Here is a 15862-nt window from a genome sequence, read left to right as displayed (position 1 = left end):
CAATTCTTGGGGACTGTGTCACTTGGCCAGTCAGACTATAAACATTATACAGATAATATCTAATTTGTTTTGATTATATACCTAGTTTTGTGAATATCTCTTTTGTGTACAGGGTTTATTTTGTGCGCATTTACTTTGCTGTTCATTTGTTTTGGGTTATGTTGTCTTGGGAAAAATATTTAACATATTTTCATTGAGTCTCTGTCCATTCCTGGAGCGCTGAAATTCGTGACAGTTGGCAAGCCTGTCAGGATTTGTTCTTCCTGCCGTGCTCTTCCACATGAGCAAGGGTCTCGCTTATGCCACAGATGTACGGTATTGAAGCCCGTTTTTTGGGGGGGTCCAGGGTGGGTGGGTACTGCGTGAGCCAGTTGGCATCCTACTGAGTCAATGAAGTACTCAGGGTATCCCCAAGCCATCAATTCCCACTGCACAAGTGAATTGTCTGCCATGTGGTCTTCTGCTGTTGTGCATACATTTTTCACCCAACGAAGGAGAGAGCAGACAACAGACCTCTTTTGTGAAGCAGGGTGCACCAATGTGTAGTTGAGGTAGCGCCCTGTGTGAGTTAGCTTCCTAAACACCTCGAATAACAGGTTTGGCCCTTCGCGTGGCACAAGGGTGTCCAAAAATGGCAGTTGACCTTCACATTCCACTTCTATGGTGAACCTAATTTTCCTTGCATATTGTTTAAGTGAGCCGTGAAGAGGTCGAGGTTTAACTCAAGGTTAATTCGTTTAATCGACACCTAAGGTCTTCTCCAGATATGTTGACTGTTTCAGAGTTTTGCAACAACAGAATGTTCACCTCTTCACGGCTCACTTAAACAGTAATGCAAGCAGCAATTAAGTTCACCATAGAATTGGAATCTTAAGGCCAACTGTCATTCTTGGACAGCCTCGTGCAACGTAAAGGGCCAAACCTGTTATTTGAGGTGTTTAGGAAGCTAACTCACACGGGGTGCTACCGCAACTACACACTGGTGCACCCTGCTTCGCAAAAGAGGTCTGTTGTCTGCTCTCTCCTTTGTTGGGTGAAAAATGTGTGCACAACAGCAGAAGACCACATGGCAGACAATTCACTTGTGCACTGGGAATTGATGGCTTGTGGATACCCTGAGTTCTCCATTGACACAGTAGGGTGCCAGCTGGCTTGCGCAGTACCCACCCACGCTAAACCCCCCGAAAGGTCGGCTTCAATACCATATGTCCCCTGCATAAGCAAGGCCCTTGCATGCGTTGTGGTCATATGATGTGGAGGCTGTGCACATTCCAAAATTTAAACACGAGCTCATGCATGTGAAAGACCGTATGGAAAAAAACAAGTTCCCAGGCGTAGTGTAGGGCCTTTGGTGTGCGAACTGTCAGTATGTCTACATCGAAGAAACCGGTAACTCCAACAAAAGACTTAAACAGCACAGGAATGATGTCCAGAAACAAAACTTTGCATCGAATGCCCTGGCCGAGCACTGCGCACCTACATCACAATTAGCTAGGAAAAATATCGCTCGATTGTTAAGGAATGAAATCATCTTACGTGTCGTTATCTTGAATCTCTAATCATCCATGTCCATGTATGCCAAGTACCTTAATCGTGTTTTGAGCTGCAGATAAGAACGCTACCTACTCTGCTGCTGGTTTCATTGTGGACAAGGCTCCCGTGGGAAGCCAAAAGATAAATATATATTTTAAACCATTTTAGTTGCGTTTGCTTAGTCCTGACATTTCGCATGGCCCCCACGACTTCGAATTATTGAGGTTTACTGCATGTACAGATGTTCGCAATTACACGCTTACTTAATTTCTCTCAGCATGTCTGCTAGGCTACGGTCAGGGGCACCACATCTCGAAAGATATGCATCAAGTGCATCTGGAAAATTAATCATTTCACTGTTATACGTGTATTGTTACAAACAAATTTGAAAAATGTCGATGATACTGTCCACAGCTTCCAATTTATGGAGGCTCAATGCCGGCTTCTCAATGACATTGCGGTCGTTCAGAAGGCACCACCAAAGAGCCCCTGTGATGCTCCTATCTTGAGCGCCAGAACTCCCCACACCAGTTTCGCCAGTTCTTTGCAGAACACAGAGTCCTAGCCATGGCACTAGAGCAGGTGCCCCTCCTCATCAATGTATACATTTCCTAGGTGTACCTGCAATAAAAGGGCAGAGGCACGTTAAGACTGCTTACGTGTGGGAACATGAAAGCATCTTTAGTGAACCAGATGGCTGCAATGTGACGTGCACAATATGACACACACAGTAGGCACACCTTAAAGGGACTGACAACCGATTTATAAGGACCTAGTTCTTGGCACAACACAAAGCTCACCCTCAGTAGCGTTTACATCTGCAACGGTTACTTCCAAAAGCACATGGATATTGTGGCATCACAGAAGTGTCCTTGTTTCACACCCCAGGTTCTATTCCCACCCAGTCTGCCAAACTTTCTCATTAAAGCAGCTAATTTGCTTTGTTTACAGGAACCTGAGAAATCTGACATCAAGCATTTTTTATGCATTTTTATTGTTTGTGCAATCGGCCATTGGTCTTATGTCACTAACTGCTGGCAGCAAGAAGTATGTCCAGTAGCATTAGTGTAGGGCCTCCACACAAAATTATATGGCTTACCTCTGTTTGAAAGCAATTTTTAAAGAGACTACACAAGCAATACATAACCAGTTTCAGTGAGCCCAAGTTGACTTTCAGCTTGACATAAAACTGTTTACAGCGCAAACACATGCAACCACAAAGTAAGGGACAGGACACAAGCGCTGTGTCCTGTCCCTTACTTTGTGGTTGCATGTGTTTGCGCTGTAAACAGTTTTATGTCAAGTATGCACCAACTCGCCCAGAAAGAAGTTTTAATGACTTTCAGCTTTGTGAAGCGTAGAAAGTGGTACAGGTTGTACGGCATGGTGTTGCAGCACAAAGAACTGGAAAAAAGGGAAAGACGGCGCCACACTCAACTGTTTATTAGACACGAAACTTGCTACATATATATGCGCACACTCTCGACATCAGGGGAAGAAAAGAGCAAGTGTCAGGTCATCTTGTTTGCGTCAAACCCAACAATTTCTTTTTGCATCATATAACAAAACAGATGTTTGACTAACACACGCTTGACCAGTTATACGAATGTGATATGCCTCTAGCAGTTCCTGCGCAGTTTTATCGCTACTCTTACCTAGGATTCTCACCACAGAAAAACGTGGCTTACAGTACAGCAACACGGTATACAATACGCAGAAAAAATGGGCATTCATATGCGCTTTTAAGTTGTTTGCATGTTCCCTCATTCAGTCGTTCACACAACGGCCAGTCTGCCCGATGTAGGTTTTCCTGTAACTTAGCGGTATCTGGGAAACCACAGCAGTGGAACACTTTTCCACGTAGCACTTTGCATGTTTGAATGTACGTCTGCACTGCACACTCTATGATTCGGGGACATAGGCAAGACAGCTTGTTCGAGGAAGAAAACAACAGGTACCTCATACCTGTTCACCGCCCTGAGGCTGTGGCTCACCCTGTGGTAATAAGGTGCCACCTGAGCATTTCTTTGGGAATCGTGCTTACTTCCCTCACTCCCCTTCGGATTATTGTTACATCTGAGTTGATGCAGCGAGGTTTCTGCCACTAGGTGATGACCGAATGAGGAAATATGGAATTTAAAAGCTGCTGTACATGATGCTTGAAACCAGACAAAAAAGCTATGTGGAAAAGCGGTCCACTGCTGTGGTTTACCAGACACCGCTAAGTTATGGGAAAACCTGTGTCGGGCAGATTGGCCATTGTGTGAATGAGGGAACAAAAACAATTTAGAAAAGGGTATGACCACCCATCTCTCTGCACATTGCAAATCGTGCTCCTGTAAGCCACGTTTTTCTGAGGTGAGAATCCCAGGTAAGAGTAGAGATAAAACCGCGCGGGAACTACTAGAGGCATATCACAACCGGATCAGTGGTCAAGCAGGTGTTAGTCAAACATATGTTTTTATATGATGTGGAAATGAAAATGTTGGGTTTCACACGAACAACATGACCTGTCACTTGCTCTTTTTGCTGCCCCTGATGTCAAGAGTGTGCGCAATATATATGTAGCAAGTTTTGTGCCTAATAAGCAGTTGTGAGTGTAGTGCGATCTTTCCCTTCTTTCTGTCCTTTCGTATCTTTCTTTTTGCAGTTTGTTGCACTACAACAGCATGGCATTTAGCAAAGACCAACTCGCTCAAGAGAAAGTTACTGTGGTGTTGTACGGTTTGTACCAGCCAATCAGAAGAGCTCTCTTAGTATCCGCCTCTGATCACCCTCTAAGCAATTAGTGATAGCCAAAATACAGCTTGTATCTCTGCAACTCTTGGCTTGTGCTGTTAGGCTATCATTACATAAACTATAAATGCAGAAGTACATATTAGCATGCTTTATGAAAAGCCAGAGTAGTACTATACTGACTGGATGTGACATAAATGGTAAGAATGTTCTGGCTGGAAACATTTTGAGTCTATCAACACTGACTGACGAGTAACTGAGAAAGTTGGTGCATGTTCATGTTTAACTTTTGCGTACAACACAAGGAACAGAAGAGAGACCACAGGGCGCAAAAGCTACCAATTCAATGTTTAAATGTTTATTTTATGGGAAGGAATACAGAAAATATTTACACTGCATGTGCACTTGTACTGCACAAACGTTCTTTTAGAATGAGGACAAATGTTGCATAACAAATAGAATTAGAAAGCACAGAGTGGTTGCTATTCTGTGTCATTTAGAGTGTTCCTCTTTTTCACGCAATCATAATGAGAGTGGACTGACACGTCCCAGTATTTAAGTGATATTCCTTACTGTTATTGTTGGCCATTCAGTTACCAGAGGTGAACAAAACAGATGAACAATCTAAATCTGATGCATAGCATCAGTCATGTCAATGCATTGTCATGTGGGACATATGGTGCTCTCCTGGGTGCATGTTGAGGCACCAGCCAGTCTGCCCAATGTACTTTTGAACAAATATACAGATGATCAAAGGAATAGACTACACTACTGCTAACGAACACAAGACAAATTTCGTGGTATCTTGAACTAAGCAAGCCTCCCTAGCCTGGGTGCCTTTCTCAATTCGCTTGTAGATTGCTTGCTAGGGATACACATTTGTACGCACATACATATGTATACACATGTACAACAGTACACAAGTGAATTGAAAAAGGCGAGCAGGCAAACGAGGTTTGCTTGGTTAAAGCAAGTTTGTCTAGTGTGTGCGAGAGGCAGTGTACTGTATTCCTTTCACATGTGGTCAAATGTACACAGGGCAGACTGGCCATAGCTAAATGTGCCAAATGTGTGCCAAAACAATGACCAGTATGCTCGTTCAACTAGGCCGTGCATTGCCGCGATAGGGCCTCAGGCTAAATTAAGATTGTTCACCTGTTTCCACCAACGGTGAAGAATTGACGAGAGAAATCGGTGAGGCGTACCACATAAATAAAACGTGTGAGCCAGCCCTCATTGTCAATGCAAAAAAAGCGTCCTTTCTAGATGACAAGGAACAGAAATTATTCTGCACATATTTACTTTTCTTTTTATGCAAATACTGTTTATCGTGGTTTAATGCCTTTATATCACAACTTACATCTTCCCTCTGAAAGAACTTGTGCACAATATAAGCACATATCCAGTGATATTGTTATTTTTAATCCTTCCATGAAACTAAAGAGACAGTTGTTAGCAGCAGTCATGTTGTATGGTCTCCCTTCCCTCCCTGTGCGAATTCTGTCCTGAAAAGTTACATGAACTGAACGGCAAACTCATAAGGACACCACAAATTTCAACTAGTGAACACAGCTGGTTCTCAGAAAATGCACGAATACGGTGATAGGTATGTGTTGGCATAGTGTAGCACGCTAACTTCGACACTACTGCAATACTTCAGTGCTTAAGAAACCACAGAAGTGCAAGTGCACAACAAAAAAAGCAGGTGCATCAACCATAAATTTGACTTCAGCAAACACAACATAGGCTGTTTCGTGTGGCTAAAACACTAGCTAATATGTAGAAAGTATATGCACAGGTTTACTTAGCTACAGATACTCGCCCATCCAACTTAAAAACTTATTATGAGTTGCTGTGCATATGATGCTTGCTCTAGACACTGGCGGTTACAAAAAAGATACGTTTAGAATGAGATAAAATGCTTTCATCTGCCCAGTAATCGAAGTTTTACTGAGAGCATAATAATTTAGACTTACTGGTTGAAGATATTCTGACCTCAACAGCATCAAGCAGATTGAATAGAAGAATGCCCACTGTGCTGACCAAATACATATTGCGAAACAGAACACATGAAAAGGGACCCAAAGTATTAGAAATTATTCATGACAGCTGTTGAATTAGGGCTTGTTGGTTGATTATCACTATTAAAATTACAGAAGTGCCAATCGGAATGTTCTATGTGGTGGAGTTGAAATTAAATTCATTTGGTGAGCAACAACGAGCAAATGCTACAGCAAAAGCAACCAGACAATTGAGCACTATGTACGAAATAGTGTTCTTTATTATTGAGCGTCAATACACGGATCTATCAGCTAACTATGTGATCTATACTGTGTTTACTTAAGGTGAAAAATAATGTAACTGGACATAGACTCTTAACTGCTACAATGCCTATTTGCATGAATGGGCATAGCTTGCCAAATTTTTTTTTAATGGGAGAGAAAAAAATCAAGCTTACTAGAAAACACCTCAGTACAGCAGTAACGTCATCAATACTTCCTTTTGGGAGAGTTGGTTCATCTCGGAACTTATGGGTAACAGCACAAACAGACCACAAGAAGGCCGACACGTACACACAGTGCTAACAACTGATTTTATTGGCAAGGATAGCACACCTCGCGTGTCTCAGCACACTTTGTAGGGTGTCTCACATAACTTGAGCCAAGAATTTTTAAAAAAATGAAAGGCACATTGGAAGCGAACTGAACCGAATGCATACTATTCGCAATAGCCTATAGTAACTCCTACAATCCTTTGTTTTCCCCATAACTCACCAATTAATTAAATTTAATTACCCAACTCTTTAATTATTGGCTGAGGACCCCAAGTATGGCACACAGATTTGTAGAGCCCGTTCAGAAACCACCGATCGAGTAGTTTGCTTTACGATACGTCTCACATAGTCATTTCTTCTGAGTTGCAAAGAAAGCCCGCGAAATATGAAACAAGGCACGTGACAGAGTGCTTGCGCAGTGGTATTGTGCTCCTCTCAAGCGTGCCTTCGGTGAACAAGGTCGGCTCCCGTCGGATGATGGCGAAAATGCATGCTGCTGGCGGAGCGGTGCCAATGAGATAAAGAATGCCCTGCCACTTTTTCGTCACCAGTCATGATGCAGCCAACCTTGTTCACCGAACACACGCTTGAGAGCAGCACAATACCACTATGCTCTATCACGTGGCCTTCTTAATATTTCATGGGCTTTCTTTGCAACCCGGAAAAAAGGACTACATGAGACATTTAGTAAAGGAAAGAACTCGATTGGTGGTTTCTGAAGGTGCTCTACAAATCTGCGTACCATACTTGGGGTCCTCAGCCAATAACTAAAAGTTATGTAATTAAACTTATTTAATTAGTAAGTTATGGGGAAAACAAAAAAATTGTCTGAGTTACTATAGGCTATTGCGAATAATATGGGTTTCGTTCAATTCCCTTCACACGTGCCTTTCATTTTTAAATTCTTGGCTCACGTTATGCGGGACACCCTGTATATGCCAGAGTGAAGAAAGGGAAATAAAAGGGAAAATCATGTCGAGGGTGACAGCGTGCCAAGTTCACAAGCGCGATGAAGCCAACCAAATACAACAAAACGCAAACATATATTTTTCTTTTCCTTTGCAACCTGAAGCCCCGATAGCCGCACCCAGAAGATCAGATTCAGCATCAAAGAGAGCAAGAGAAGGGATGCTAAAGCACCTGCTACCGAAATTTCTAATGTGCAAGGCTTTTAAACTGATGTGCGCAGTCTTGTCACTGCCCTTTCCTAGAATCGTCTCTTTCAACCAGGCCACCCAATCCGTATACTTGCTAACGTGTGCAACTAAATGTGCATATATCTCATCTAGTGTTTTTTTTTTCAGTTTTTGGGGGTGTTCTCCTGAACGGTCATTGATACAGCGAGCAATTTCACGGACAGAAAACATCCCACATGACATGGGGATGCAATACACCACTCCAGTGGAACATTTTACTAAAGGCGGTTGGTGGTTCTTCTGGCATTACATATACATTGACACAACTTTCCCAGTTTATTTCGGGCATAGAAACAAATTGGCACACAATGCCTACTTGCCACCTTAAGATTGTGGGAAAGTTTGTGGATGTAAGGGACCACCTCTGTCTTAGGTGCCTTCAGTTGATCCTCAACCATTGTACTTCTACATCCACACTTGAACTTTTCAAGGAGGATTTTTGAAATGGCAGTCAAGACCGAGATGGGGAACCCTGCAGCTAAAAGACAGCTTATCTGATTATGAAAACTGAGCTTAATCTGATGTGGGCACGAATTTTGGAGAGCCAATTCCTTACGCAACCCTTGTATACTTCTCTTTATTGTCTTGGAGTGTGCCGAGTGAAAGGGCAGCAATTCCTTAGCACGTGGGTTGGAGGCCCAGCCAACATGTCCATCACTGAACGTGATTTTTAGGTATAAAACCTAAAATTGAAAGGTCCGGGAGTTCAAGGATGAAAGGAAACTCACGTCCATGTTTGCTAAATATAGATAACACTTTGCCTACTGTAGAGGGGTAGGTGATGGTGGGCTGCTGTTTATGAAAGCACCAAATAAGTGTCAACATGCCTAAAAATTTTTAAAACTGGCCCCCCATTAAACACTTGTTCCAGTGTGTTGTCCACCTTGACCTGAAAGATGTCACAAAGAATAGGGGCTACGGAAGACCCTATGCAGATGCCATCGCACTGCAAAAACAGCTGCTTGTCAAATACAGTAAAAGTCGAGTTCAAATAAAACTGAATAAAGATAGAAAATTATGAACGGCCAAACCAACGGTGTTCTGGAAGGATACGTTGCCGTTATCTTCTATGCACTCTTTGTCACATGCTAGTAGTTGATTCTGTGGAACAGAATAAAACAACTCCTGCACGTCTTCTGAAAAAGCGAAACCAACATGATCATTTCCCTCTAAAAACTGTACTACCGCGACTGATTTCTTTAAAAGTAATGGGTCGTTTAAAGCTAGCGCCTTGAGCTTCTTTAGCAAAAACTGGCTAACACACTTCTGCCACGATCCCTGTTCACTAACAATAGTGCTGAACGGAACTTTGGGCTTATGTGTCTTGGCTCTGAAAATCCCTCTCAGACTGTTCCCTCTGCTGTTAGATATGTCCCTGGCAAACTTTCCAAGGTTTAATTGCTTACAAAACTCAACTAACTTAATTTTTCCTCGCACTTAACTTTTCTCTCCAGGGACACAGTTCTTATTAGCCGCTACCAAAAATTGTTTATTGTAAATTCCCTTGGGTTACGTATGTGATTCCGCCTGGTCCTGGTGCCGACGTTACCCATCTTGGCATCGAATCATGACGTCTTCTTCTATCTTATTATAGTATGATGTGGGAGACAGGAAATGTTCCAAATTTTTGGAAATGCAGTCGCGTTGTAGGCCTGCTTAAACCGGGGAAATATCCTAACGAGCTCTCCTCCTACAGACCGATCGCCTTAGCCAGTTGCGTCTTAGCCAATGTCAGCGTCACGGGGGACGTCCATATACCAGAGAAGATTATGCAACATCTGCAGAAAGGATCCAAATTTGGGGTGAAGCTGATGTTCCTGTGCATGATATCACTGCAATGAATCGAAAAGTGGCCACTCAGGAAAAGATGATAATCGGAACAGCTGCCTTCTTGAAGGTACTGACTGCCTGCGAAAGTTTGCTCCGAAAACCCCGGACTAGTACCGTACTAGATTGTTGAATGACATCTCTTTCTTTAAGAGTAACAACCTGATGCTTATGAAAGCAACAAACAGGGTGGGTTCATTGTTTTACCCAAGGGAACTTACAATGAAAAAGGTTTGGTAGCGGCTAATAAGAACTTTGACCCCGGAGAGAAAAGTGAAGTGCAAGTAAAAACCAAGTTCGTTGAGTTTTGTAAGCAATTAGACCTCAAAAAGTTTGCCAAGGACATATCTAACAGCAGAGGGAATAGTTTGAGGGGGTTTTTCACAGCCAAGAAACATAAGCCCGAAGTTCCGTTTAGCACTATTGTTAGTGAAGTGGGATCGTGGCAGAAGTGTGTTTGCCAGTTTTTGCTAAGAAGCTCAAGACGCTAGCTTTGAACGACCCATTTCTTCTAAAGCAATCAGTCGCAGTAGTAGATTTTAGAGGGAAATGATCATGTTGGTTTCGGTTTTTCAGCAGACGTGCAGGACTTGTTTCATTCTGTTCCGCAGGATCAACTGCTAGCGTGTGTCAAAGACTGCATTGAAAATGGCGACGTATCCTTCCAGAACACTGTCGGTTTGTCTGTTCATAACTTTCTATCATTATTGCAGTTTCATTTGAACTCTACTTCTGTTGTGGTAATAGTTCTGCAGAAACCCGCAAGGTGGAGATAAGTAATTAATAATGGGAAAATTAGAAATTAGACATCCACCCAATCAGTAGGATAGCAGATGTCAATCGTAGCAATTAATTGCTACGATTGACATCTGCTACCCCACTACCTGCTAGCCACCGGGTTAGCTCATCTGGTAGAGTGGCTGCCCTGGAAAGGCAGTGGTCCTGGGTTCGCGTCCTGGACTAGGACGAATTTTTCTTCAACTATGAGGCTTTTCTTTAAGGAATCCGCATGGGTTTCCTTTGTAGCAATTGCTACGATTTGGTGGATACCTCATTTTCCCTAAATTAACTACATTTATTGTATTTGACGAGTAGTCATTTCTGCAGCGTGATGGCATCTGCATAGGCTCGTGCGTAGCCCTATTCTTTCTGACATTTTTCTGGTCAAGATGGAAAATGCACTGTAACAGATGTTTAATGGATGCCGGTGTTAAAATTTTTTAGGTATATTGAGAATGTTTTAGTGCTTTTAAAAAAGCAGCCTACATTCCCCTACCCCTCTACATTAGGCAAAATATTTTCTATTTTTAGCAAACATGGACATTGGTTGCGTTTCACCCATGAACTCCCGTAACTTTCAAGTTTACAGTTTTTAGACCTAGAAATCAGGTTCTGTGATAGACATGTTTGCTGGGGCTACTACCGACGAGCTAAGAAGGAGTTGCTGCCCTTTGGCTCGGCACACTCCAAGACAATTAAGAGAGGTATAGCGGTGTTGTGTATGGCATCAGCTCTCCAAAAATTGTGCCCACATGAGATTAAGACCACGTTTAATAATCAGGCAAGCCGCCTTTGGCTGCAGGTTCCCCGTCTTAGTCTTGACTGCCGTTTCTGAAATCCTACTTCCAAAATTCAAGTGAGGATCAGGAAGTGCAATGGCTGAGGATCAATGGAAGGCACGTAAGACAGAGGTGGTCCCTTACATCCATAAATTTTCCCACAATCTTAAGAAGGTGGCAAGTAGGCACGGTGTGCCAATTTGTTTCTCTGCCCCAATTAAGCTGGGAAAGTTGTGGCCACATATCTGTAACGGCAGAAAACGTGGATACCAGAAGAACCACCAAACGCCGTTAGTAAAATGTTCCACTGGAGTGGTGTATTGCATCCGCATGTCATGTGGGATGGTTTACGTCGGCGAAACTGGTCGCTGTGTCAATGACCGTTTAGGGGAACACGCTCAAAAAGTGAAAAAAAGAAACAACTAGATGATAAATATGCACATTTAGTTGCGAATGTCAGCAAGTATACGGATTGGGTGGCCTGGTTGAAAGAGACGATTCTAGGAAAGGGCAATGACAAGACCGCACGCATCAGTTTAGAAGCCTACCACATTAGAAAATTTGGTAGCAGGTGCTTTAGCACCCCTTCTCTTGCTCTCTTTGATGCTGAATTTGATCTTCTGCATGTGGCTACCGGGGCTTCAGACGGCAAAGAAAAATAATTGTTTGCATATTGTCGCGCTTGCTTGCCTGTATTCTGCTTGCGTGGTTAGCACGCTATCACCCTAGACATGTTTTCCCCTACATTTCCTTTGCTTCACTGGCATATATAAGGTTGCTATCCTTGCCAATAAAACCAGTTGTTTGCCAGCACTGTGTGTATGTGTCCCCCTTTTTGTGATCATGTTTGTGCTGTTACCCATATGTTAGAGCAGTAACTGCAGCACACTGAATAATGACCTTCATGTATCATTTCAAAAAGATCACGCTCATCAAATGTGTATTTGCCAGTGGCAGTTATTCTGGGAACAAGAGATAAATAATTGCAAATATGAATGTTAAACAATGGTAAGCACGCCATGTGCTTAGACATGCAACATAGTTGGCCCACTACACTTTGAATTCTTATGTGCACAGAAACTGCACAAGCGTGTAGAATAAACAGAAAAGAAGATAGAAATAAAAGCTGCAGCATAAGAAACAGTTTCAAAACAATAAAGCCAAAATAAAAAGTGAGAAATACACCGTGTACTAAGCAAAAATAACTTTTAGGCTTTTAGCGCACAAAAAGGGACGAGAGACAGAGGAGAGACAGAGGTACGACACGGACACAGCGCTAACTTTCAGCAATTGTTTTATTCTACAAAGTGGTACACATATTTATGGGTAACAGACAACGGTATAAGCATGCGCATATGCACTGGTTTCTAATCAAATGAGACAGCAACAAGACATGTGTAATGGAAAGTTAAGATGATATCGAAGATGAAAAAGCGACCATGCATAGCCAAAAAAATTCTGTAATTGCAAGATTAAAATGCCATCTCCATCAAGCCACCCTCTGTGACACGTTCAAAAAATCTAATTCTTTTTTTGAAAGATCGAATGAAGGTGCGCTAACACGAGCATTCCCCAAACTAGCGATCTTCGCCACTTCAATAATCTGTGTTAGCACGCCCCTTAAATTGATCTTTCAAAAAAAGAATTAGATTTTTCAAACGTCACAGAGGGTGGCTTGACGGAGATGGCATTTTAATCTTGCAATTACAAAAAATTTTTTGGCTATGCATGGTCGCTTTTTCATCTTCGATATCATCTTAACTTTCCATTACACATGTCTCGTTGCTGTCTCATTTGATTAGAAACCAGTACATATGCGCATGCGTACGCTGTTGTCTGTTACCTATATAGATGTGTACTGCTTCGTAGAATAAAACAACTGCTGGAAGTTAGCGCTGTGTCCGCGTCGTACCTCTGTCCCTCACCCCTTTTTGTGCGCCAAAAACCTAAAAGTTTTGGAATACCAACATGCCCAAACCTACGCTCTTTCAAAAATAATAAAGGGGAAATCGGACAGAATTTGTCAGCTGTTGACAAATTTGACTTCGCCCTACCATTTGCTAGCCGCCTGGTTAGCTTAGATGGTGGAGCGGCTGCCCCGGAAAGGCAGTGGTCCCAGGTTCAAGTCCCGGACCATGACGAATTTTTCTTGAACTTCGAGGCTTTTCTTTCGAGGAACCCGTACAGGTTTTTTTTTTGTAGCAATTGCAACGAATGGGTGGATGTCTGATTTTCCCTTTGTTAATTACCTCTCTCCAACTTGCGGGTTTCTGCACAAACTATTCTGTCAAACAAAAATAAAATTTGAATTGCATCCAAGCAATTGATGCAAGAAAGAATACTTAACATCAGGACATGTTAGATCTAGTTTGATGTAGAAAACATTATGTGCATAACAGCTATGAAAACAAATAAACAGCAAGTTGCAAAAATACTTAGCCTACTTAGTAAGCTGTGTTGAGTAATATGTTGATAAACTTATTCACGAATGATACCGAGGTCCTACTCTTTGGAACACATACACATCATACATACCTGAACCAAGCAATCAGATTACACACTGCGCTATGACAGTCATCCAAGGTTTCCCTGCATTTCTGCTGGCTTATCCATTATGTGGACACTGGTGTGGGTTACGGCCTCGCCACTACAAAATAAGTTCGGAAAGTTCGCAGTTAATTTATAGCAGTGGCACATTAACGCTGTCACAGTGTGAACACATGCAAGGAGCATCTAAAATTAGTCACGAAAATAATGTTTGCAATAATGAAGGCTGGCAACAGAGGGACCCCTTCATCGCCGTAAAATTTTTAACGCACACAGCAGCAAAACATTAAAGAAATCTTTGTTTACATACCAATTCAATTTTTTCATGACTTAGTTTAAGCAACTGTCTCGTGTCATGTTTAATTACGCATAAGTTATGTCAACGCATCTTGTCTTAAAAAATTTTAGTAAGCTGTACCAGTTGCAAGCTTTGACTGCTTACGTTTTTTTTTAAACTGCTCATAAATTCACAACCGCGTAAGCAGAGATTATTTACAACGTAGAAGCATTTATACGCGAGGAAACGTCATTGCAGTTAGAATCTGTTAAGATGCAGATGAGCGTTGTTATGCAACTTAAGCAGAAAAGCGGGAGCTCACGCACAAGGCGCACATGATGAACACGATTATTTCCGAACGTAATATTTCTCAACGGAAGAAAACGCTTATAATTATTTTTAATTTCGCATTAAGACAATAAACTTGCCTAGCTAAATACTGACAACCAGCGCTCAGCAAGCATCAGCACGGGTTCCACGGTTGCCGTGGCAGTTCTATTGGTTCTATTTTACGCTCGTGCACTCTGCACACACGAGAAGCACGCACAATACACGTGTAGTTAGCAAGCACGATTACTTACCTTTTGAATGGTACGACGCGGTCGAAAAGCACTCTCCAAGTTGCCGGTGCTGCGTCGACACCCAGCCTACACGCCGTTACGTAGTGGACGAGCTTAGGCACGCTAATAATACACATCATTTCTTTGCGACGTCCAGCGAACTTCCCACAACCAGACACAAAAGAGAACGCACTCCAGGGCAGGAAAATCGTTGGTCCCCATTTGCCTGGCACGCCATGCATATGGCGAGTCTTCAGAGAGACACAAGCTATCTTCTGGCACTTCTGTGTTCGCGAACTAAGTCACATTTCGTTACACCAAACACAAACAACAGCCCGCGCAAGTTGCAACCGACCGGCGACCGGCAGTTGCAAAATAGAGAGCAGTGTAGACGAATGAATGCTATGAGCGTCTCCTTTGAAACAGGGTGGTGGGTTGCGCCACCAACCGATCGCATGGGGCGAGCGTCATTTGTAGACCTGTGCGGTCGTGTGGCCCCCGTGATGCCTTAATATTAACCAGTACGCACTCATTCTGTGCCGTATTGCGCCCAACTACGTATAGTTGCGAGACAAAAAAAAACATTGAAGCGTCTATATTGCACGCTATACTTCATTCACTGTAGAAAAAAAATTTTATGGCGTATTTTCGATTTTGAACAACTTCTGCCGTATGCAGCCAGCAAAAGTATGGCCTCCGAGATCCGCATTGTAAATCAGCTGTATTGAAGTTTTTTCATGACGTTATGAGTTCCTGCCCGTGCTACGTGCGTTGTCACTTCGTTTTAAATAACTTTCTGCTGTCGTCAACATCAACTGTAGCCTCAGGAATTGTTGACACGGTATCAGATGTACGCTTGTGCAGCGTGCGATGTTTCCGTGTGTGTTCTGTTTCAGTCGGAAAGCATCAAATCTACCAGGGTTCATCATCCGTGTAGCGCAGGTTACACCGGTGTCGTCCGCATTTGCTTTCGTGCCGGTGTGTTAAATGTGCGCGGGGTGCGCGCCTTTCGCCCGTGCCTTCTGTGTTTATCGTGCGACTCACGAACATTCCTCAGAAAAAAACACACATCT

At 42.7% G+C, this 15862-nt stretch overlaps 1 long non-coding RNA gene across 1 annotated transcript; it reads right to left on the bottom strand.

Moving 5' to 3' along the window:
• Positions 1–1039: 1039 nt before the first annotated feature.
• Positions 1040–15111, bottom strand: LOC139051857 (uncharacterized). Its single transcript, XR_011509585.1, has 3 exons — positions 14811–15111; positions 13941–14052; positions 1040–2154 (listed from the first exon to the last, which is right to left on the bottom strand). It is a non-coding gene; the product is annotated as an uncharacterized lncRNA (long non-coding RNA).
• Between the last annotated feature and the right edge of the window lie 751 nt (positions 15112–15862).

Source organism: Dermacentor albipictus, unplaced genomic scaffold, assembly GCF_038994185.2.
Source record: "Dermacentor albipictus isolate Rhodes 1998 colony unplaced genomic scaffold, USDA_Dalb.pri_finalv2 scaffold_15, whole genome shotgun sequence".
Classification (NCBI taxonomy): Eukaryota; Metazoa; Arthropoda; class Arachnida; order Ixodida; family Ixodidae; genus Dermacentor; species Dermacentor albipictus.
The sequence above is the reverse complement of the archived record's forward strand: the minus strand, read 5'-3'. Positions and strand labels throughout refer to the sequence as shown.